Source organism: Triturus cristatus, chromosome 5_1 (genome assembly GCF_964204655.1).
Source record: "Triturus cristatus chromosome 5_1, aTriCri1.1, whole genome shotgun sequence".
Classification (NCBI taxonomy): domain Eukaryota; kingdom Metazoa; phylum Chordata; class Amphibia; order Caudata; family Salamandridae; genus Triturus; species Triturus cristatus.
In genome coordinates, this window is record NC_140587.1 from 777,691,745 (window position 1) to 777,714,700 (window position 22,956).

Consider the following 22,956-nt stretch of genomic DNA (forward strand, 5'->3'; position numbering starts at 1 on the left):
TTTTTCCTTTGATTCGTTTTTTTCACCTGCTACATATTCGTTTACATTCGTTATTAAACACTATCACAACAACTAACACATTTCGCGTCTCTAAGATGGCCGCTGCACTTTGAGTCCTCTTTTTCTGTCAATCACTTACTTCCCTATTTAACATGGCGACCTTTGTAACCCACGGCCTTCCGGATCGGCACACTTTCACCATGCCCGTTTAACCAACGAATCGAGGTAACTTTCTTCTCTAACTTTGGTTTTTTTGATCTTGTTCCGTTCACTAGTTTGATTACAGCGCTCGAGCACTTTCTTTACGTGCTGAACCCAGCGTTATATACGTACAACTTCACACGCGTTACTTTTTACTATCAACATTTCACTCGTGCACTAGTATTTGATCCCGGTCCATTCCGCATTACCTGCACAACGCCTGAGCACTTCTTTTATGTGTTGAACACATTGTAGCATTATATAATTTCACACGCGGTGTTTTTTACCATCAAATTTCACTCGCGCACTATTTTTCAAGCTCACCATCACTACGCTTCACCTCGCCTTATTATCTACCTTAGCACTGTTACCTTTTAGGATACTCTTTTGAGTGACTCCATATAATTGTGTGTTTCCATATTTCAATTTTGATCTCTTGGAAGGGATATGTCACACACTCATTTGCATGGTTTGTTTAATCATTTAATTTTCAAGGAGTGCTCACCCATGCGCCTCCCCAAATTTACTATGCTCTGTCTGGGATCCTCTGAGATTATGACCTGTAGGCACCAGGACTACCACTTTTCCTACCTCAGGAAATATGCGAAGGGATGATTAAGCAACTTAAAGATATCTCTCACTAGCAGTGTGGGCTAGGACGAGTGCAGAACAAGTACTACTCTTTCTCTTCCTCAGGTGATGCCCCCACCTGGAGGTCCTATCCAAGAGCACAACATGCAGAGTAAAAAGCACTTGGCTCGCAAGGGTTGTCTTCTCTCACTGACTCATCTTTCCAAAATTTCTGGCTCAGACAGACGTCATACATGACTGTCCAACCACCTGGTCAGTAGCTGTCCACGGACATTGACAGACAGGCCATCAGACCACCAAACTGTTGTTAGGGGACACCTATGTAGGTATGATAGGGGCTCTGGAGACAAGCAACTTATGAACAGTAGGTGAGGCCTAGTGGCAGGGTGGGAGAAACATGGACATAGAGCGTGTCGACAACTGAGCACGGCACATTAAGTTTGTAGGCTGCTGGGTCCACGCTGGAAAACTGACTAAATGAGTTAAGCACGGTTCTATCCTGTGGAGGATACCAACTTTCAGCGATGTGGTCAGAATAGGGGCTGTATTCCCTTGGTGGAGGTTCATGGGCTTACGGGGAGTGAGGCAGCCCCCAGGTGATCTCAGTGTTGAGGCTGCTGCTCAAGGAGTGGATTGCGCCCACTTGTGATGGCTGGAAAGACCGTTTGAACCTTTGATCTGGGGGACAACTCTGACCTTTCTCCCTTCACCTGGAGGCAATAAACGGGGATAAGTGGAGCTGTGACTGCAGGCTATCGCGGACCGCACTGGGGCAGACAGGGAGGTATGCGGCCTAGTGTCCTAATGAAGAGCACTGGGCTGGGTGCTCGTCTGCCAGCATCCGTTAATTCAGTGAGCTGTGTTGGTTCATCCTGGACTGGACCTGTTGGCCGTGGTTGTGTTTGCTGTTGCATACAGGTGACTCCTGGAGAAGCAAACTCCTTGGGTTGGCCCACCTGCCACCCATCGGAGAACCCTTCGTTGAAGGGTGCGGTTTGCCCAGTGTGCCTCAGAACTTGTGGTGCTGCAGAATAGTTAGAAACACCTGGAGTGGCTTGCTAATGACCTTTGACTGTCTGCCTGTCTGCCAGCGCTGCCCCGACCCTCAGAGGAACCCTGGGGGCTGGCAGATCTGAGCTGCAGCCAAACTGGTGTACTGCGAGGTCATACTACCCTAGATAGGCCCCCTGCCTCAATATGGCTAAGGATATCTGACAACCGATATAATCCAATTGAGATAGCAAGCAAGATAGGCGCAGTTGGGGCCAACGTCATGTTGCTGCCCAGGATTTCCCCCAGGCAGTGGATAGGATAATGGAGGAGGTGGAGACCCATGTCTCTGACCTTGAAAACAAAGTGGCATCACTGCATCAGACTGTCTCTAAGATGTCAACAACAATGAGGGACCTAGCGGTGAGGCTAGAGGAAGCATTGGATAGAGCACGGAGGAACAAGCCTGTGTGGGTTTTTCAGAGGGCTGTGAGGGATCCTCGGCCAGGGGCTTCCTAAATCGTTGGTTGACATCTATACTCCCACTGGACTGCCTGTCCCTGTGTTTTATAATAGAAAGACCCCACAGGGTCCCCTGCTTACCCATTGATTGATTGCCTACCTTTTAAATTATGACAGGGATATGATCCTCTGCTTTGCCTGTACTCACGAACTGCTGGTCTTCAAATCAAACAAAATTATGATCTATACAGATCACAAGAGGCTTGTCCAACAACAGAGGAAGCCACTTGTTGAGGCCAAGGAAAAAACGTTGTCGCCTGAACATTGGTTACGTGCTCCTCTCCCCATCCTAGCTTGAAGTACTCTTACAGCCTTGCACTTTCTTCTTTGATGAGGTTTGAAGTGGGTTGGGAATTAGACTGACATTGGTGTGCAAACCCCGTGATGGCTGGAGGCAAATCTTACCCCGTGTCGCCTTTCTGGGGTGGGCCAAAGCCCCCAGAACTGCGCTCAGAACAGACAAGGAAAAGGCTCTAAGCAATGTGAGAGATCGGTGATGTCGCCCATCCAGAGAGGGGACTGTTAGGGTGGAGAGGAAGATAACATTGTGATTGTGGTGGGGGGGTGAAGGTGGACTGATGCCAGATTATGGCTTCCATATGACTAGTCCCTTCTCCTTTCTGGCCTACTGTGACCCAAACCTTCCTTCCTTTCTCCCCCTCTAACCTTGACTGTAGCGGGCCCCCTAAGGTAGGTGCCTATAACGTGGGCCTAATACTGAGGCAGTAATGAAGTGACACTCTACGCACTTTGCTGGTTACGTGCAGTGACCTCGAGTGGTGGCTGTACCTTTATTTATCTTCTTGGGACCAAGCCCGGCCCGAGGGTGTAATGTGCAACATTTTATGGTAGTGGCCAGATGGCTCACTACATACCTCATAACATTTAATAACAATGATGACAATATCAGTGGAAAGACCCCAACAAATACAGAATACGAGGTGTGCCAAACACAGTTTTAGTAATGTCCGTGGTCCTCAGTAAACAAAGACTTTCAACCTCTGGCTTGGCCTGGGATTTTTTCTTTACTGATATGGATATCCTCGTTGGGTTGCCGACACTCCCCCAGTTCTTGGCGCGCTGACTGAGAATCTGGTTGAGCTTGTTTCAGCTTCCCTTGAAAACTCCTCATTCACTTTGTCTCCCCCTTGGCTGGGAATCACCAACTCTCATCAAGACTTGGCTCCATTGGAAGTGTCTGATCGCCCATGCTATTACCAGGATCATGAGTTGATGTAGTCTTTTTAGGATAGGAAGCATTCCTCGATAGCAAGCACTCACCTCTTTAGACAGTAATTATAGTTCCGTTCACTTCAACTACTTCCCATTGCTCGCGCTCAAACGGTGTTCTAAATTTCCACCCAGGGGGGCCTGTCCTTGATTGCCACCTGGTCTCCTGGGCAGATTCCTAATTTGCGAGCATTCCTCTTCCTGCTAGCCATGTCATTGTTTCTTTTCCTCTTGGTATGTGCAGCCGCACTATCCAACTCTCCTGGTACCCACTTGGTGCTCATTGGAACTAGATCACATACGGACCTCCTCATAAATAGCTCACTCGGCGAGCAACCAGTGGTACTATACGCCATTTGCCTGTATTCCCCTCAAAAATTGATTAAGAAACCTTCATCAACTCCAATCTGGAGTACTTGACTGAATGTTCTCATTAATCTATTGACCTCCCCGTTGAGGCCACTGGGAGAACACTCGCCGGTGTTTGATGTTTAGATGATGAGGGTAGTCTCTAAATTCCTGGCCATGAAAGGGCGGACCATTGTCCGTCTGGATCTCATCTGGGAACCCCAACATGGCAAAAATCTTGTCCAGCGCTGGCTTGACACTCTCAAAAGCAGTGGAGTGGACTAGTTCCACAGCTGAAAGCTTGGAGTTACTTCCAATTGGGACTTATGTTAGGGGACCATCCCGGAAGCTCCTAAAGTCCATACTGATAGACTACCATTGTTCGGTGCTGGGACTTTCTGTGTTTACTGGCATCGTTGGGGGCTGTCCCCTGGTAATTAGACAGGAGTGGCACCCATGCACACATTTTTCAATCATCCGGTCCACACCTGGGAACCACACCTTGGCCCTTAACCTCGCTTTCGTTTTGGCCAGGCCCTGATGACCATGATTGGCGAGCTTGATAGTACTCCTCCAGAGACTCTTTGGTATCACAATTTGTTGGCATCGTGGTACCAGCCCTTCCATGCTTTTGCTGAGCTCATCCGGACACCTCCATAGGCTTGACTGGCCTCTTTTTCTTCATCTGTCATGCGACCTACTCCTTCCAGAAAATTCTTCCAACGATGTTCCCTCACAGTTTCTTTCACTTTACACTCATCCTCCTTGGGGGCTTTGACTTGTTCTTCGAGCGACAGCGCTCGTGGACATGATAGTTCAGTGATCAACTTCATGAAACCCAGTACATTTGGGCGTTTGAACAGCAAATGTTTTGTGGTGGGGAGAGCGAAGGCCTTCCTGGTCATGGTCACCCTTGTGCCAGGGTCACCCTTAGTTAGCAGGGGGGTTCTCCAAAGCAGACTCCCCAGGACAGCACTAAGTGTGAGGTTCAGCAGTCCTGAGCCAATCAGAGCATGTACTCACCAGCTTGGGGGCTAGGGTGCACAAATCATCTGGGTGGGCACAGAGCCACTGCTCCTGCCACACCTCCTCTCAGCCCCAAATGCCAAGGTACAATCTTTTCAGGATGTTAAAGACATGACTGTACTACTGTCTATAGCTGAAAATGAAAATGATCATATTAGCATTCACTGGGTACGAAGTGATTTACAATTGAGTTCTGACTTAAGTGAAGACAGTGGTTTAAAATCTAAAGCTAAGTGGATTCTGCAATTATCTAGTAGGAACAATTTGGATTTATTCTATAAAGCAGTAATGGTTGACATTGACAAATGGGGAACCACATTTCAACATAGACAAGTTACACACTCTAGGAGTAATCTCACTCATATTGAATGGAAAGCTATGAATACACTATCCTCTGATCAAGATATATTCATTAGAGAAGAGGACAAAGGTGGGTGTATGGTGGTTATGGATAGAGCAGATTATAATAAGGAAATTCAGACACTGCTCAATGACGTTAAGACCTATCAGAAATTGAATCATAATCCAATCCTATGTATAACCAAATGGATAAACCGTTGCCTTAACAATTGGCAGGGATTGGGGCTGTTGAATGATGATAAATATCTCTACTTGACTACTGATCAACCTAGATATCTATGCATTTATATATTACAGAAAGAACAAAAAAATTACCTTTCCTGCCTGACAGACCCATAATTTCAGGCATAGGTGGCTCGACAGAGAGGCTCTCTGGAATTTGCAGATATTTTTCTTAGACCTTTTGTGTTCAACTTACATTTGTACATAAAAGATACCAAACATGTACTGAATATATCTGGCGATGTGAAATGGGAACCCGACATGACTCTTGTGTCCTTTGGATGTGGTATCATTGTACACTAAAATCTTACATTTTGATGGTTTAGGGTCTCTGAGACATTTTCTTTATAAGAGGCCAGTTGAATACATGGAGCATTCGGAAATGTTGGATACCATGTCACAAATGATTCTGAACAATAATGCATTTTTATTCAATGGAGAATGGTACAAGCAATCATGTGGGACCTTGATGGGCTCCAGGTTTTGCCAACCTATTCACGGGCTGGTTTGAGGCGATGCACATCTAGAGCCAGGTGGCTTAAAATGGAATGGTAACACCTATTATTGGGGAAGATACATTGACGATTGCTTAGTGATATAGACGGGGAGTCAACCTTGACTAATGGAATGTTTTTTTTTTGTTTTTTCTTTTTTAAAACCTTTATTTTCAAAAGTCTGGACACAGCTATTCAGCCGACAACCCGGAGGTTCGGCAGCTTCGATAAAGAGGAACAGAAACGTGTCCACTGTACAGTGAAGGAGGAGTGCAAAGATTCCATTTTTAAATAAACACAAAACACACAACAACCCCCAGCAAGGCAAGAACACTGAATGCCCATGGTGAAAGCCCCCCAGGGGAAGCAGGACCCCAATCATCTACCAGTTACAGTACTATGAAAAGAGGAAGAAGGGGGACAGCAGAGGCCAAAGAAGTCCATTAACCATACTGAGCTGGAAAGAAGGTTAGGAGGAAAGCTGTTCCTCGGGGGGATCCAAATCAGGGGCAAGACATATTCCCCCCCTGTATTGATTCCACCGCCCCCAGATGGCGTGCCACTTCCGAGGGCGGCCTCTAGCGCAATATACCGTCTTCTCCCTTAGCATACTCCAGTCCATATTTTCTTTCCACGCGGTCAATGTGGGAGGCCCCGCGGAGCCCCACAATCGCGCGATATCTCTCTTAGCGACCATGTTACCCAGAGTCACCCATTGGGTCTGTGCCTCATCGTGGTCAGTGGGCCCCCAGACATTCAGGAGGCAACACCGCGCTTCCGGCTGCATAGCAATGCCCGTCACCTCCCCCATCACTGCATGGACTCTCCTCCAGAATTCCGTAATGACACCACATTCCCAAATGATATGCAGGAAAGTACCCACCATACCACATCCCCTCCTGCATAGGCCGTCCTCCGAGAATCCCATGTGGACCAGCCTTGGCCCCGTCACATACACTTGATGCAGTATTTTAAGCTGCACCAGCCTCAGACGCGACGGGATCGCAACCTCCTTAGGAGAGGAAACAGCAGACTGCCAATCCTCGTCATCCAACTCGAGGCCATCCCTAGTCCACTGGTCCCTCAGCCCCAGAAGCATATCCGCCCGGACGTTGATCAGTTTCTTATAGATGAGCGAGATCGTGCTCTCGGGCATATGGCCATCAAGGACCCGGTCCTCCAAAGGAGAGGACTCAGGCACCTTCTCACCCTCTATGAGGACTGATCGGAGGGCGTGACGCACCTGAATATAGCGGAAAAACTCAGATGGCCCCAGCTCATACTCCTTCTGCAACTCTTCAAAGGACTTCACCCTCCCCTTAATCAGCACATCTCCGACCCTGGAGATGCCGATCAAGTCCCATTTGTCAAAGCCTTTTGTGTGCCAAAGCCTACCCAGTCTCTCAGATTCAAACAGCGGGGTAGCGAGGGTGAGCCTATCCTTCCAGCCCAGCGAGTCAGTTGCCATCTTCCACACACGCACCGCCACTCCAGTGGGCCCCGTGAGGGACGAGTCCAGGGACCGCGAGTACAATGCCCTGTAATAGTTACCACCATGCAGCAACCACCTGTCCATGGCATACCCAGGGCTGAGGGCAGGGCCATAAAGCCCATGATTAATTGCACTCAGCTGGGTGGCCCAATAGTACCGTCGGATGTCTGGAAGCGCAATACCCCCGTCGTACCATGGAAGCGTCAACTTTGCAATAGCTATTCGCGGCCGCCCATCCCACAGCAACGTTCGTTGGAGGCCTTCGACCTCCTGAAAGTAGTTGGCCGGTACCCAATCCAAAGTATTCTGCAGTGCGTAGAGGAACCGGGGAAGAGACATCATTTTGAACAGGGCCGCGCGCCCAACGAGGGAGAGCGGCAGCCTCCGCCAGCCCTCCACATCCCGCCTCAGGCGCGCTAGGGGGGGGAGCAGGTTCCTCTCATATCGCACAACAGAGTCCATGGAGATAAAGATCCCCAGATACACGAAGCCCTGCTGAGCGACCTGGATCGAACACGTTCGAGGGATCGGTGGAACCTCGCCACTAAGAACATATAAATACGATTTACTCCAGTTGATAACGAGACCCGAGTTCCTACCGAAAGATGTGAGTACGTCACAGACCACTATGAGTGATTTCTTGGATGAGGCAAGATACAACAGGATGTCATCAGCATAAAGCGAAATACGGTCCTCGTGTTCAGGCGACCATCTAAGTCCCCGTATATCCGGGTGCCAGCGTATCCACGCAGCCAGCGGCTCAAGGGCGAACAACAATGGCGACAGGGGACAACCTTGCCGAGTACCCCCCCCTAGCTGAAACGGAGTCGACGCCCGGCCATTTACCACCACACTCGCAAGAGGTCCCTCATACAGCAACCTCACCCAGCTCACAAAACCGTGGCCAAAGCCGAACTTGGTCAACACGGCCCACAAATATGCCCATTCCACCGTGTCAAAGGCCATCGTGGCGTCAAGAGACGCCACAATAGCTGGTTCACGCAGCGTGCCCGCCCTGGCGATTACACCATGAAGGCGCCGAAGATTTAACGCAGTGTTACGGTGCGGGATGAATCCGGATTGATCCGGGTGGACCAAGTCACCGAGTACCCGAATCAATCGGGCCGCCAGGATTTTAGCCAGAATTTTCGGCTCTGCGTTAAGGAGTGAGATAGGCCTATATGAGGCGCACTTATCTCGGGGTTTGCCCTCTTTGTGTATAACCACAATTGTCGCCAGTCGCTGATCCAACGGGAGGGCCCCACTCCCCCGCGCCTCCACGAACATGGCGCGCAGGTGAGGGGCGACCCTATCCGGAAACAGCTTGTACAGGTCGACCGGCAAGCCGTTCGGACCCGAGGCCTTGCCCGAGTTCAACGCGCGGATAGCCCCCGCCACCTCATCGACCGTTATGTCTCCATCTAGATCGTCCCTATCTATATCGGAGAGACAGGGCAATGCGATATCACGCAGGAGGTCACGCGAGTCCTCGGGCGGCCTGTCCGACACTGAGGCATAAACCATACGGAAATAGTCCGAGAAACACTGTACAATCCTCTCAGGTTCCACAATCACCTCTCCCCCCTCTCCCGTCAGCTCCGGCACTACTCTATTAACCCGTTCTTTTTTATCCAGCCAAGCCAGGAGTTTCCCGGCCTTGTCACCAACATCATACAGACGGCCCTGCTGTTCCCTACTGAGGGTCTTAGCGGCATTAGTCACCAGGTCCTTATACTCGGATTGCTTCAAGCACAGCTCATGCAGTGAGGCCTCTGTAACCTCCTCCTCCAGCGCTCCCTCCAAAGCCGCGATCTCCTCCTCAACCTGCAAAACCTCGCCATCTCTCCGCCGCTTGGCAGCCACTACAAGGGAGAGGGCTTCCCCTCGCAGCACGGTCTTAAATGCTTCCCACAGCGACACTGCCAAGTCCACGGATCCCTGATTGTCCTTCAAAAAATTATCTACTGTCTTTACCAGCGCGCTGCGCATCTTGGGGTCTCGGAAGTACCAAGGGTTGATAGGGGCCACCTTTCCCCCTCCCTCCCGACCTAGATCCAGCCTGACCCACACTGGCGAATGGTCAGATATACCACGCGCCATGTGCCTGGCCTCGGACACCAATGAGGCATGCGCAGCCAGAGTGAGTAGGTAATCAATCCTAGAAAGGCTACCATGCGCCCCGGAGTGGAAAGTGTATTGGCTCTGTGTGGGGTGCCGGAGCCTCCAGCAGTCTATGAGGCCAAGCGTGTCTAGAAAGTCTGGAAGCCACTTCTGAGCCCCCCCTGTGTCTCTGGGCGGGCATCTATCCAGCAGACCAAAGCCAACCACGTTGAAATCACCTCCCACCACAAGCATACCCCCCGGGAGATCCAGCAAGGCCCTACCCAGATCTGTAAACGTGGAGGCCTGCAGGGCCGGCGGGACATAAACCGAAACTAAAACCAAAGTTCTTCCTTCCCACCGCCCCGCCACCGCCACAAACCTCCCCCTATCATCAACAATGGTGGAGTCCACCTCAAATGGTAGCGAGGCTCTGACTAGGATGCCCACACCCCTGGACCCAGAGGAGAATCCCGAATGAGCTATGAATTTATAACCCTTCCTATTCAGAGCATAGCATGTATTACCTATAAGATGCGTCTCCTGCAGCAGGGCGACATCCGGCAATGACCGTTTCAAGAATTGCAAAACAATCCCACGCTTAATGCGATCCCCCAAACCATTAACATTCCAGCTTATAACACTTAAACCCCTACCCCCCATCCCCAAACGTAAAGAGGCCCATCCCACACCCGACGAGCCACCATGGAACAGTCCTGGAAATAATCACTTTGCCTTGCGGAAACAAACCCCCAAACAACAAACCCAAAATCCCGGAAACCCCCCCCACCCTGCACCCCTGCTGCAGCTTACAAAGCCCCCCCAACTTGCAGTGTGCCTGTCGCCCTACCAAACCCAAAATCTACAAAAAGTACCCTAAGGGAGGAAAGAGCTCCCCTCGTCCTCCCACAACCTCCGTATTTACTGCAAGTCATTATCTAGAGTCAGTCCGAGTCAGTCCGGTTCCGAAGACATCAACCTTGTTCATCCCGGCCACTGTCCCCGTCTACGGCAGTGTCCTCTTCCGTGCGTCGTCGAGGCAGAGCGTCCAGCCATTCATCCGCCATGGCAGGCGACTCAAAGAAGAACGTTCGGTCTTCATACACCACACGTAGTCTGGCAGGGAAGAGCATGGCGTATTTCAGTTCCCTCTCCCGAAGCCTCCTCTTCACCCCCAGGAAGCCCTGCCGCTGCCTCTGCACCTGCTGGGTGAAGTCAGGATAGAAATTCACCGACGCGTTCTGGAAGGGGACCGGGCCCGTTACCCTCGAGGCCTGCAGGATAGCGTCCCGGTCTCGAAAATGAAAGAGCCGGGCGACAATCGGCCTCGGTGGGGCTCCCACCTTGGGCCTCCCACCCGGCACTCTATGGGCCCTCTCAACTGCGAAGAACTTCCCAAGACCCTTAGGCTGCAGATGGTTGAGCACCAAGTCCTCCACGAGCAGGTCCACGGAAGTCTCGTCCGATGACTCCGGGACCCCGATAACGCGCACGTTGTTGCGCCTGGCCCGGCTCTCAAAGTCCTCCAGCCGGCGGGCGGCGAGATCACTCTCGGTCCGCAACTTACGGACCTCGATCTGCAGGTCCGAGACATCATCAGCAAGGCCCGTGGTCTTGATGTCCAGGGATTTGACCCGTTCATTTGTTTTGCCCAAATCCGCGCGGATCAGATTAACATCCACCAAGATGGTATCCACTTTGTGCGCCAGGGCATCAAACTGTCTCCCAATCGAAGTCTGCAGCCTGTCGAGCGCACCCATGACATCCTGCAGTGAGAGCTCCGGGGCCAAGGTTGAGGCAGTCTTCTGTGTGTCCGGGGACTGGCTCGGTGCACCCGGTGACCCCCTCTGCTGGGCATAGCGGTCCATGTTATTGGCTTGAGTATAGGCTCCCCGCCTGGTGGCCTTAGGCTTCGGCCGGTCCACCTCTGCTTTGCCCGACATGGTGGGCTCAAGCAAGTCGGTTCAATCAGGACTGCCCTCTCTCAGCGAGAGAGATCAGGAGTGCTTCGTCTTGCGATGGGTCGCCAGTGTGGCATGCAGAGCGTCCAAATGATAATAAGGCAGCCATGAGCACTCCCTGGGCTGGGCAGACAAAGGGCGAGAAAGTGAAAGTGAAAGGATAGGGACCTCCGTCCGGCAGTTCACACCTCGCCTGGCCGCTGTTGTTCAATTAGAGGTCGGGCATCCTGCCAACTCGAGCCCCTGGCATCCCTCGGAGATAGGCCTCAATCTTCCGCCATGCATAACTCCGGTTCCCGGTGGGCGATTCGACCTCGGGTGGCATCAATCGCCTCCCTGACAGGTCATCTACACGATGCCATGCATACAAACAGGATTAGATACAGGATAGACGACGGAGGGCACGAGGGTCTCGGGAGCTCAGAGCTCACGCGGCCATCTTGGTCAAGCGCTAGGCTCCTCCCCTAATGGAATTTTTTGACTTCCTGAATGGCGATATGAATAACATGTCCTTTCGATGGAACACAGCAAGGAGTGTCTGGTTTTTCTGGATGTTAAGTTATATCTCCAAGAGGGTAAACTACAGAGCAGGATGTATAGGAAACCAACCTCGTGTAATTCCTTATTACATGCTAACAACTCACATCCGAAAAGCCAAATAAACTTGATTCCCTTTGGTGAGATGTTGAGAGCACATAGAAATTGTAGTGAGGACCAAGGTTTTAAACAGAATTTGACTGACATAGGACACAGATTTCTTACCCATAGTTACAGTTAGGATGTGATTGTTCGAGCAGGAAATGGAGCTTAATGTCTTAAATGTGTGGGTATACTTAGGGATAATAAGGTTAAAATCACAGATGAGAAGAAGCTTGTATGTCTGAATACAAACTACCATCTATTCTCCTACAAAATGTACAATATTCTTAATAAACATTGGTCATTATTAATGGCAGACAAGTCTCTTCAACCTTTTATAAAGGAGCGACCCGGCATTACATACCGGAAAGGGAAAACATTACAAAACATGATATGTCCATGTTATCCTACACCGCAGACTCAAGAGACAAGGCTGCACAAGAGCGCCAGGAGTTCACACAAATTTAGACATTGTAGTATGTATAGACTGGCCATTGATAGTATCACCAAGTTCAGATACAATAATTCGTGTGAACATTACATTGTGAGATTGCAACACTAAATATGTTGTTTATGTTCTCATTTGTAAATGTGATATGATATACGTGGGCAGCACTATTAGAACAATGATATAACGTATAACTGAACATTGTACAGCACTCAAACAGCAAGTTCCAAGATATCCCACGGTAATACACGTCAGAGATTTTACGGCTCAATATAAACACCAGCTTTAGATTTCATGGTATACAAACTTTAATGAATGATGCTAGAGGAAGCAATCGAGAACTCAAGTTGCTACAATGTGAATCCAGTTGGATAATGGATCTCTGTGCAGTGGACAAGGGTCTGACTATAGACCACAAAATGCAATATTTTCTGGGTAGATAGTCAAGAATGTATGATGGGACACTCCCTTTTGGGTTGATAATTTCCTTTGAAGATGCCAGTCCTAATGAGATGGTTATTGAGGTCCTTTTCTCTGTTTTCTCTTATTAATATATATATATATGTATATTGTTTTTGTGATATGTTTTGTGTCTGCCAGGAGCACGATGAGAGGACCCGTCCAATAAGTATCTGGGGTTTTGCTGGCAAAGTGACTTTTTTCTTCAAGGCATTGAATCACCCCATGACCGCCTCAAGACCAGACCAGGCAAGTGGCCGCTGCTAGATAGCAGCCCGTAACTACGCGGGGAAGCGGGTTGACTTCACCTACGTTACACGGCCCGGTTTGACTCTGCAATTTGGGCTGGACGTTGGGGACTCGAGGGAGTCCGGGACACATCAATAACGAGGTTCACCAACTGCTACAAGGCACCCCTTTTGCTAGGCAATATCAGCGCTCATTTGAGCATTATTTGGATTCTGCTGGCAGTACTTACTCGACCGTGGTGCATGCTGGGAGTTGCAGTCCAGTACAGTGACTGCAGCTACTTTGAATGGAGCTGGGTCAGCTGATCTGCCACCAATGCGAGTGCCGCTGAATGTTCAAAGGAGGGTGCAGGTAGGACCTCATGGTTAGTGGCATCTGATGAAGGCGAACATGCCGAAATGCATTATGCCACCAGCTGCGAATAAACAGGTTTCCTCAAGTTCCCCGCTGTGTCCTCTGATGACTTCAAGCAAGTGATCGTTTTTGTGATATGTTTCGTGTCTGCCAGGAGCACGATGAGAGGACCCGTCCATTAAGTGTCTAGGGGTTTGCTGGCAAAGTGACTTTTTCTTCAAGGTATTGAATCACCCCATGACCGCTTCAAGACCAGACCAGGCAAGGGGCCGCTGCTAGATAGCAGCTCATGACTACATGGGGAAGTGGGGTGACTTCACCTACGTTACACGGCCCGGTTTGACTCTGCAATTTGGGCTGGACGTTGGGGACTCGAGGGAGTCCGGGACACATCAATAACGAAGTTCACCAACTGCTACAAGGCACCCCTTTTGCTAGGCAATATCAGCGCTCATTTGAGCATTATTTGGACTCTACTGGCAGTACTTACTCGGCCATGGTGCATGCTGGGAGTTGCAGTCCAGAATGGAGCAGGGTCAGCTGATCTGCCACCAATGGGAGCGCCGCTGAATGTTCAAAGGAGGGTGGAGGTAGAACCTCATGGTTAGCGGCATCTGATGAAGGTGAACATGATGAAAAGCATTATGCCACCAGCTGTGATTAAACGGATTTCCTCAAGTTCCCCGCTGTGTCCTCTGATGACTTCAAGCGAATGATCGTTTTTTGTGATATATATATATATATATATATATATATATATATATATATATATATATATATATATATATATATATATATATATATATATATATATATATATATATATATATATATATATATATATATATATTCACTGAAAAAACCATGGGTTTCACTCACGTTATAGTTAGGAATTAGCATTTAAAAAACCTTAGAAATTCAATGAAAAAACCAAAGGTTTCACACATGTTATAGTTAGCTGGACATTTCACTCGTAAAAAACCAATGAAATTCCCCCGTTATAGTTAGTTCAGCTAACTATAACTCGCGCGCCCGCAATGCACTACTGATGACGTCACATATTACATCATTTATGACATGGTCACTGACATCACTCATGACATCACTGATGACATCTCAAATTACATCACTGATGACATCACTGATGACATCATCCTTGTGATAGAGTGGCAGACCTCCTCTTCCCCTAATATAACCTTTGATACACACATTCAAAAATAGAAACTAAAATTTTCAAAACAATGGACATACCAATATCAGTTACAACAACCTATTCACTAATTCTAAGAACCACATACACATCCACTCATTCACCAACAGTCCTATACAGTCACTCATACATGCACTCACTCATCATATGTACTCATACACCTATACATCCTGTTACACAATGCCACTCATCCATAGAGTTACTCACACATACTCACTCATGCTAATAAAGAAACAAACATACATTTATTAGCTTATACAGTTATACACCCACCACCACACTTACTTCTACGGAAACTTACACATACTTAGTCTTATAAACAATCACTTATAGAAACACATACTTATTCATACAGGAACTCTTTCAATCTCTCACTCTCACATATACTCACTTATATACACCAATAGTCACATATACTAGTTTAATAGATATGTAGTTACTCATAAAGACACTATTGAGACAGTCATTCACTCACTAACACACCCATACACACACTCATCCACCCATACAGTCCTGCACACATGCTGTCTTCAACACATACAAAGAGTGAATCACTCATTCATGCACCTATGCACTACATAATACCCCCCACCGAACCATACAGACCCTCAGACTGATACTTAAAAAAACAACTAATAACCTATATAGACACCCATGAAGCTACTCACCAACCCATGCAGCCACTTATACACAAAGTGAGAGACTGATACAGATATTTTCATATTTAAACATTACTCAGTAAGCCATGTATTCACTATGATACACTTAATCAGTCAGTTACACAAACATTATTTCAAAAACAAAGCATCCATTTAGACACTTATATACCCATTTATTCTTCCATTGACCTTGAGATATACATATATAAAACATATTTAATTTTCAGAAAAACACACATTCACTGGATGATGTCATCAGTGATGTCATCAGTGATGTCATTTGAGATGTCATCAGTGATGTCATGAGTGATGTCAGTGACCATGTCATGAGTGATGTAATATGTGACGTCATCAGTAGTGCATTGCGGGCGCGCGAGTTATAGTTAGCTGAACTAACTATAACGGGGGAATTTCATTGGTTTTTTACGAGTGAAATGTCCAGCTAACTATAACATGTGTGAAACCTTTGGTTTTTTCATTGAATTTCTAAGGTTTTTTAAATGCTAATTCCTAACTATAACGTGAGTGAAACCCGTGGTTTTTTCAGTGAATTTGCAAGGTTTTTTAAATGCTAATTTTTTTTTTTTTCTTCTTTTTTTTTTTTTACATATTTTTATTTTAATTGTCTATCCTTTTTTAAAGACTATGGTTAAATTTTAATAATTCTACAATATGTTTTTATTTTACCATTTTTTTTAAAATAAACAGGTAAAATTTATTAGCATTACATCTTTTTTTTTTTCCTTTTTTTTTTTTTTTTTACCGTGCGCGTACGGTAAGCGCACGTCTTGCTGTAATTACGTTAGATTTCTACGCTGTTTGCGTTCATTTACGCAATTTGCGTAGACGCACGTCACGCGCGCACAGCGCATAACGCGTACGCTGCACGCGCACGTTACGTGGAAGTGAAGGGGCGTGCCTGTTTTGCGCATGCGCGCGTGTCTTTTTTACGCGCATGCGTACTTTTCCGTAAGCGCACCGTAAGCGCACCGTAAGCGTACGGTGGGTCATGTGATCATGAAACACAACTTTTGATTGGTTGAAACTACTTTCAGTTCTAGAACTCTCCTACACCACACCCATTCCCCTCATTTCTGCTTGTGATCCCTTAGGAGAAGGAGCTGGGTTGTCTTTGTGATACGATGGCAGAACAGCAGAGCCCTTCTGAGAGTGAGGCTAGCAGCACTACCTTGAGGCAGAGAGCGAGGAAACAAAAGACCTCTTTCATATGGGAGTATTTTCTTTTCCAGAGGGCCAGCAAAAGGTAAATGCACCCTTAGTGACTTGTAAGCTGTGTGGCCGTGTACTTTCAAGAGGGAATCCCGACAGGAAGTATTCCTTTGGGAATCACACCATGATGAGACACCTTAAGGATGTACACAGAAGGACACATGCTCGACTTACTGAAGGTAACCCTTCAGTAAATCAACCAAGCACATCCACAGCAGCTCAGCCTGGACCATCATCTGCAGTGCCGAGTCCTTCTTCTGCAGGTCAGGTGAGCCCTTCATCTGTGGGGGGAGCATCTCCTTTTTCTGGTCCTCTGGAAACTAACCCTCGGTTTCTGAGGGTTGAAATACGGTGCGCCACTTGTCATGATCTAATTTGTTATAGGGAGACCAGTATTTCCCTAGTGAACAATAAAATAGATCAGCACACTTGTCGTACCGTCTAATATTCCCATTCTTTCTTTCCTCTGTCCCTGCATGAACACAACGGCTCTTTTAAGAGCCAACCTTACCTTTCATCTATTTTTTATATATGTTTTTAAAAACTTTTGAAAATTTTTTTTTTACCGTACGCGTACGGTACGCGTAATTGTTTTTTTTTTTTTAAAAACACAAAAAATCAATTATCACATTACAAGGTCCTTGAGAGACTACAATGAAAAACTGAAAATGTGATTGTGGAGAAGTGGAAAAAAGGGACCATGATATTTTTGACTTACCATACCCACTCAAAAAAATATTTATTCATTTAAATTTTTTTTTAATTGCTTTAAAAATGGTTCTAGTTTTCGAAAATTTTCTATCTCAATCTGAAAAAAAAGAAAAAAGTATTAATATTTAATAAAACATTTTATAATACAGTACACACATTTACATATTTTTCAAAAAAAAAAATTGCCTTTTTTTTTGCTGTTTTCAGAATATATTGCATTTCACTATAAATTGTGAAAGCAATTGCATTCATCATTTAACAGCGGGCAAAAAAAAAATTAACAATCTCAAAGATTGTTTTAAAAAAGCCCACAATCTCTTTTTGCATAAACATAACTTTATAGAAATGCATAATATTCTTAAAAAATATCATCTAATATCAATACTTATTTCTTTAAAATACCGTCTGTATTTTTGTTTCAGAAGTATAATCACAATAATATATCTCACATAACTCCACAATACATCTGGTTCCATTTCCTTTAGGCCAAATAGTAATTTTAAAATTCTTTTTTGATTAAATTTCCAATGGTAATCCAATAAAAATCTAAAGTTTAAATTGTACAGATCTCACCGATTCTCTGTAACATTTTGGTTTCCGAAAGATTTATTAATAATTAAATAAGTCCACAATAGAATTGTTTACCTTTCCGCATGGCCAAATAGTAATTTTAAAAATCTTTTTTGAAAAAATTTCCAATGGCAATCCAATAACATTCCAAAATTTAAATTGTGCAGATGTTACCGATTTTTTCTAAAGTTTTGGATATCCAAAGTTTCATTAAAAAATGGAAAAATTCCACATTACAATTGGTTACCTTTCCATTAGGCCAAATGATAATTTGTATAATCTTTTTATTTGTAAATTCCAATGGCAATCCAATAAAATGGTAAAATTGTTTTGTCCAGATGTTGCCAAATCTCTCTAAAATTTAGGTTTCAGGAAGATTAGATAGGAATTTACTAAATCAAAAGGCAAACGTTGCTTAAAAATCAATTGGGAATCATTACACAGTGTCCAGCCTTTTTCACATTTAAGATAAACTGTGTAATGACCAGAAGTTACAGTAGGTCCATCATGGAAAATTATTGCAACTGTTACAAAAGTTTTTCCTGAAATTGATAATTGCTGTCCTGTAAACTTCTTTATTAAAGTATCCAATTTTGAACCATCAGCTTTACAGCGTTGCATCATTAAAATTACATACTGTCCGTATTCCTTTAAAATTAACGTTGAAAACATGTCAGATTGACACTCACTGCATTCCATGCTATGATTAGCATCTTTAACTAATTTAGCAAAAGTGACTGTTTTACTTTCTGGCAATGTTAAATAAATAAACCTTTCAGAATCAACATTAGAGCCACATATATTATAACAGTTTTCACAACTATGTTCCCATTTATAAGAGAGACCAAATACATTTTCAATGGGAACCCCTTCGTCTTCCAGTACCTGAAGAAAAAACATCAAGAATTCCTGTGCGTCTTGCTGTACATTTTGAGAAAACTGTGTTCGTCCTGAACATACATCTAAAAGTTTTCTAATTTCAGTAGCACTTTCTATTTGAGTTTTATCATTACTCAGCTTTTGAAAAAGGAGACTCAACTCAGAATAGAATCTTTTTCCCTGATTTACTATTATCTGCTCTTGCACACTTTCCAGATAAAATGCAACATTCAGCACTACATTTGCGTAGCAGTTGACACCAGAGCTATTTTCAAAATGACATCCTACAACCTGTTCTTCATTTTCCTTTTTCTTTTTGCTTGCAATTACATCACTCCTCTTTTTTTTCCTCCTCTCTACATCTTCATTACAGATATTCTCATTTCTCCTTTTACGAGAAACTACACGTTTCTCCAACACAGGATACTGACCTAAATGAGGAGCATAGCTTCTTCTTAATCTATTATACTCCTTTACACAATTTGCATCAGCACTAACTTTTGAGTCATCAAAGTCTATCATGAATAAACCTGATAATGTTTTCACTCGTGACAAAGCAACATATGCCATACCTTCTTTGAACACAGTTGAACCAATGTTCACAAATGCACAATCTACAGTCAATCCTTGAGACTTGTGAATAGTTACAGCATATGCTAGAGAAAACGGAAACTGCTTCCTACGTACATATAAATCTTTCACAAGCATGAAACGAACTGAACAACGACAAATGTCTTTTACTTCTTCTATCTGATCAAATTTTATTTTTAAACCTTCAATTCCATCTTTTTTCTGATAGTTAATAAAACCCACAACTCTTCCCATAGCTCCATTAACTAAACCTTTTTCAACATCCAAATTTCTCCTTAAAAATACTCTACAGTTCATGCAAACATATAGATTTTTTCTAATCCAGCTGTTTTGGAAATGTTCTTCTCTAGTGAATCCAATTTATTTTTCAGTGTGCCTGTTAATGTGACAGTAATTCTTCCATCCTCAATTTTGTCCACTGCTTCCAATTTCCTGATATCTTCCTTTTCCAATTTCAAAAGCTCCTCATTGAATATTGAGCATTCACGTAGAGTTGGCATTAAGCAGATGACACTTTTCTTTTCTGCAATGTTCTTGTATATCTTCTCTGCAACTATTTCTTCCTTTGGAAATAAATTATGTAGCAGCCGACTCTGTAATGCTTTTTTGCCAGCTTCAGTGAGTAGTCCAATTCTGATATCTTTCAGAATACTTCCATATTCTTCATCGTTTGCTTGCCTCATATTAGTAGTAAGTTCCTTGTACTCAAAGAAGGACCAAATATTTGTATTACCGATGCTTCCCAATGACTTCTTCGTGTCTTCATGTGTCACAGTATTAAACACTGGTTGTCCTTTAACTGGAGTAAGTTGCAAAAGATCTCCAAAAACTATGACGTGTTTTCCTCCAAATAACACGTCATAGTCTGTCTTCAGAATTTGCTGCATTCTTAAATGCACAAAGGCAAGCATTAAGTTTGATACCATGCTCACCTCATCAATAATGAGAACTTGCATCTTCTTCAATACTCTTGAAACTTCCAAGCATGCTTCTCCAGTTAGCTTGTTGTATTGTATTTTGTTCTCATGCTCCACTGGTAACATTAGCAAACGATGTAAAGTGATTCATTTTATGTTATATGCTGCTAACCCAGTTGGAGCAGTAACCACACAAGACAAAGTAGAATCCGTTTTTTGCTGTAGGTAGCTTCTGATGACTTTTATAAGGAAACTTTTTCCAGTTCCAGCTTGTCCGCTTACATACATCCTGATTGGATGAAATGATGTGCATGAGCACTCTTTTTTTTCATGTAGAAATCCGTGATCAATTTTGTTTCTGATCTCTTCATAAATTTGTTGCTGCTCTTCGTTCAGTTGTCTTTCCAAATTTTGTAAGTCTATAAATTCTTCTTGAGCTTGATTCATAGCCGTTTCCACTTCATTCATGGCTATTGATGCTTCATTTTCAACGATTGGTTGTCCTAGGGGATCTTGACTGAGTGTTCCTGAACTTTGGCTGTCCTGAGAACTGTCTCTAGCTATTTCTGCTGCAATTGTAGTTTCCTGTTAAATTTCTTCATTTAACATTTGCAGATAAGTTGAGAATGTACTGCATTGTATGCTGTCTTTGCAAGCATTAAAAGAATCTTCATAGCTTTGAAATTCTCCCAGTAGTTCATCCTCTGTACGCCATGGTTTAAACAGCTGTAAAAGAGCCAAGTAGTAAAATTCCTTTTTGTCAGTAGTGTCGCAACTCAGCTTCCTGTGATTTATCAAACTTCCTTTTGTTTGTTTCACCAAACATCCTTCCTCACCAATGACTTTATATTTACCATTGTTGATGTCTTCTGTGGCTTTCCGTGAATAAATGTAGTTCTGCAGCACTTCATAGAGACACATGTTCTCCAGATGATGACTTCTCTTGGGATAATATGTGTCCAACATGTTTGATTTCAAAATATCTGTACTTTCTGGGTCATTCTCGGCCAAATATTCAATTTCTCCAACAGATTTCAGTACCCGATTTCTCATTGCTGCAAGGCCTAAACTTGCCCAAATTATTCTTCTTGATTTCGAGTAGAGACTTGCAGAAGATAACCTATCTGAACATTCGTAGGATCCAATTTCTCGATGCGATAACATCTTCAAACTGAAACTGTACAGCTTCTTACTGACAGTTTTCTCGTGAGAAATCTCTTCCCACATTTCCTTCAATTCTGTTTTTTCTGATTTCGTAATGTAAGACGTTACATATCGAGCAACAGCAATGGAATTGTCAGCTACATACTGTATATCCATGTTAGCGTTCCACATGGATAAAATGACTGGGTTGTAGTCATTTATATTTTTTGATTCTTCTTTTCTTTTAAGGTTGTAGGTATTCTTAGGTGATTTTCTTGTGATAGTATGTCTCACAGATGAGATAAAACTGTTTACTCTTCCATTTGAAAGAACAGGTCTAGGAAATCCAAATCGACATTTAGTGTAGTATTTATCTTTGCTCTTGTATTTCCGTCGACAGTATTTTCCACACCGATGACTTTGGAAACGTAAAACTTGCTCCTTTAACTTTTTCTCTTCTGTGCTTTTTGGTATAGCACATGTTGCATATTCTTCAATGTAAGATAACACTGCTTCATCAGCATCTGTTCCAAACTTTGGGGCATCCTTGATCCACAACAGCATATGAATATGAGGAGCACCTCTTGCCTGGTACTCTTTTCTCCAAAAGAAATCCACTACTTCTCCTAGAGGTGGATTTTTTTTATTGCAGATGAACGACATCATAGCCTCAAATCTATGATTGAAATATCTGCAAACATTAACCGGATCCAATGAGCACAGTTCTCCTGCTGTCTTGTATTCGATGTTTTTAATGTTTGAATTTGCCTCTCGTAGAAAATCCAGTAAATCATCCCAAGCGTACTCCGCACAGCTTAGGGTAACGAACCATGTTGGTGTTCCTAAATTCCGTAACATGCATTTTAATTCACCATGGCATCGGTACCAATATTCATTTGTCCCACGCTGACAAGCCATCAGATTGATCAGTTGTGTTTCCAAATGATCATCTCGGTGCTGCACTTTCTCCATAAAATCCTTAGCAGACACATTTTGTAAATGTACTCCACTTTTTAAAATGTGATTTACTGCATAAGACAATGCAGACAAGTCGCTTTCAAATAAAAGATGGAACAAGTAAGGAATACTTTGTCGAAATCTGGGATCTAAAGCATATAGTCTTGTAGTCCGATACTCAGAAGCTGGAATCTGTTCCGGACGTTCATCGTATCGTCCTCCTTTTCCTTTAGGAAACAGCTGGGGAAAACATCGAGCTTCCAAGCTCTCCTCCCATACACTCACGGGAGTTCCTTTTGCTTTCTTCATCTGAAATAGATCAATATTGTCTCCCATAACTTCTTTTGAATGAAGAGGATGTATGCTAAAATGTTCATAAATTTCTTCTTCCTTTGACTTGTCC